The sequence below is a fragment of the Lygodium microphyllum genome, chromosome 6 (genome assembly GCF_053477565.2).
Source record: "Lygodium microphyllum isolate KBCC chromosome 6, Lygodium_microphyllum_v1.1.10, whole genome shotgun sequence".
NCBI classification, from domain to species: Eukaryota; Viridiplantae; Streptophyta; class Polypodiopsida; order Schizaeales; family Lygodiaceae; genus Lygodium; species Lygodium microphyllum.
This window is the reverse complement of record NC_141140.1, coordinates 144,717,747-144,721,471: the sequence shown is the minus strand read 5'-3', so window position 1 is coordinate 144,721,471 and position 3,725 is coordinate 144,717,747.

Below are 3,725 nucleotides of genomic sequence, written 5' to 3'. Positions count from 1 at the left end.
AGGGGCAAGCAAGCGAACCAATTGAGGGACCCGCCAAGGTCAAAGAGGTAAATTTAGCTAGGGAAGGGGAGACCCCATGACTTGTCTTTATAGCTGATGACTTGGCTAAGAAAGGTGAAGCAAGTCTTATTCCTCGCAGGAGTATATAGATGTCTTTGCTTGGTCCCTAGAAGAGCTCAAGGGGGTGGACCCGAGTGTGGTGACTCACAACATACCCATGACACCCGATGCAATGCCAGTCAAGCATAAACTATATCCCATGAATCCAAAGCATGCCCATGCTGTCAAGGAAGAAATTGACAAGCTAATGAGAGTAGGATTCATCTACAAAATTGAACACACAGATTGGGCTTCCCCCATAGTCATTGTATTAAAGAAGAATGGAAAGATTAGAGTGTGTGTCAATTACAAGAAGGTAAACCGCAGCTACAAAGAGAGATAACTACCATTGCTGTACACCGAGCATATGCTCGAGAGAGTGGATGGCAAAGAGGCCTACATTTTCCTGGATAGCTTCTCTGGATACAATCAGGTACAGGTGCATCCTAATGATAGGCATAAAATATCATTCACCATGGAATGGGGCCTCTTTGCCTACATAGTCATGCCTTTTGGGTTGACTAATGCACTAGGCACCTTCCAACGACGACTGATATGTACGATATTCAAAGATATGCGGAGGAAGGAGCTAGAGGTCTTCATGGATGACTTGTGTGTTCACTCTACTTGGCGAGAACACTTAGACAGATTTCGAGCGGTCTTTGAATGATGTTGACTATACCATCTCTCCTTGAACCCCTTGAAGTGCTAGTTTTGGGTGAAGCATGGATGTATCCTGGGATACATGGTGTCAAAGAATGGCATTGCCACAAATCTCTCAAAGGTCAAGGTCATTGTTGAACTTCCACCCCCAACTGATTTCAAGGGTGTTCAGTGCTCCTTGGGACACACACAGTATTATCGACGGTTTATGTTGAAATATGCATTGATTGCTAGATCTTTATACAAGCTGTTGATCATATTCGAAAGGAATGCCAAAGCACATATGAGGAGTTGAAAAAGGCTCTAACCACAACACCAATACTATGAGCTCCAGATTAGACACTCATGTTTCATGTATATCAACGCTTTGAAATTCATCATAGGAGCTATGTTGTGCCAACCTGGTGAACATAACCTGGACTACCTAGTGAGCTTTGCTAGCTGACAACTCACTGAGACTGAAACGAATTACTCAATGAGACAGAGAGAGAGAGGGCTTGGCCATGGTGTTTGCCATAAAACATTATCTTCTGGTTACGCCTTTTACTTTCTTTGTTGACCATCAAGCCTTGATGTATCTTGTTAACAAACCATGCGCTATAGGGCGCATTGCTAGATGGCTTCTTCTACTTTTGGAGTTTGATTTCTCGGTGTGGTGGAGCATAAAGGGAAGTAGCATTACATGGTTGATCATTTGTCTCGTATCCCTAGAGGAGAAGCAGTTGGACGAGGCATTGTGGATGAACTACCAGACAAGCATCTATTCCACTTATCCCGCGAAAAAGATTTGTTTAGAGCTGACTTGATGCCATATTGGGCAGATGACGTAGTTCAAGTACTTGAACACGGACTACCAAAACAACTGATAGAAAAAGCTCGACTCGGGCGGCTCATCCTAAAAATCCAATCCTATCAGTGATAGTTCGCCAACTTTACATGCTAGGGCAAGATGGGTTACTGCGTAGATGCGTGTGTGAGCATGAGATGCATGACGTGCTGACAGAGGCACATGACAGAATCACAGGAGGACATTTGAGCAGAGACGCAATAGCCAGCAAAGTGTTGTAGTCCTAGATGTGGTGGCCCACCCTCTTTCGAGATGCGGCACAATTTGTGAAGCACTGTAACGAGTGCCAAAGGACTAAAGTTCCGATTTGTAAGGATCGCATGGAGCTAACCCCAATTATCTCACGACAACCCTTTGAGAAATGGGGGATTGACTTCATCAGACCCATTAGTCATTTGGCACAGTATTCACCGACCAAATACATCATTGTGGCTATACTGATTATCTGACAAAATGGGCAGAAGCACAAGCTACGAGAAAGAATGACGCTCAAAGTTCCTATGGGAGCAAGTGATCTCATGATTTGGCTACCCCATCGAACTAGTTAGCAACCAAGGCATACACTTCATCAATGAAGTGATAGCTCACCTCCTATCCTCTTTCCTAATCATCCATTGAAAATCCTCGCCTTATTACCCCCAGGCAAATGGTCAAGCCAAATCCATAAATAAAATCTTGGTAAACGTCCTGACCAAAGTCATCTCTGCTTCACGTAGTTATTGGGATAACAAGCTGATGGCAGCCTTGTGGGCCTACCATACAACTTACAAGATGGCTGTGGGCAAACCCCCTTTAGGTTGACATATGGTACAGAGGCAGTTCTCCCCTTGGAATTATTCATACCAAGCCTTAAGATAGGCCTTCAAGAATGATGGGATGGGAAGGAGGCATGGGCAAAATGCTTGATTGAACTCGAACGCTTATCGAAAACCCAGCTTTTGGCCACTCATGTGCTAATATGTGAGAAGGCAAGATGAAAAAGCTGGTTTGACAAGTATGTCAAACAACGCAACTTCAAACAGGGTGACTTAGTACTGTTGTATTCAGCCAAAGGACATAAGCCAAAACTAAAGTTTCGGGGGCTCGGACCTTTTAAGGTTTGAACCATCAATTGAATTGGCAACGTAGAACTCAAAACCCTAGAGGGTGAGGGCATAGGCTTCTTCAATGGTAGCCGCATAAAGAGGTATTTTCCTCCCACGCACCCATTTCAACAGCCCCCAATGCCAGCACCCCTTGTCCACGTAGGAGTAGCCATTATCACTGAGATGGACAGTGAGGATGAGGAAGCAGTAGCACTAGCTTACCTAAGCATGACGGTCATTGCTAAGCACACATGCACCATCAATGCATTGATCGATGAGGGAGCTAATTTTAATGTCTTAACCCATGACCATTGGACCCAAATTGGCAAACCACAGTTGCAGCCCACTAATGCTAAGCTAACCCCTTATGGAGGCCAACCCTACACACTTTTGGAGAATGCAAGATCGTAGTCTCTATTGAGTCAGAGAGCCTATCAATCATCTTCTATGTATTGCCAAATACAAAGGATGCATGTCAAGAATTGTTGTTAGGGCACACTTTCAAGAAGCAAGTGCAATGCACCGTAGATTACAATCTGCAGCGTATTCACCTTGCCATTGGCAACACTCAAATCGTGTGACAACTTTTAGTAAGGGAAGCAAGGCTCCACCCAAGCCCACCATGCTATCGATAGAGCTACTTAGGACTGAGCCTAGGGAGGGGGGTCATGAGTCATCACGACCCACTCAGACTACAAAACCACCGCCAACTAAGGCCATCCCCAAAGACACCGAGCCCACACTTAAATGGGTGCCAAAGCACAAAAAATGACCTACTCATCGCCAGCAAACACATCCTTGCAAGGCTAACACATATCATTCAAACCCTAAGCGACCAATTTGATGCTATCGACATGGGTGCATGATCAAGCCATAATGGATCCCCAAAGATTTGTTGCGAGCCCAAAGTTACTAAGAAGGCAACACTTGGATATGGGTGCCCAAGAAGAGAGATCCTAGATGCATAGTCCAACCAAGGCCATCACTTGCCACCCCATCTCTAGGAAAGCCACACTCCTGCTTAGGCAATG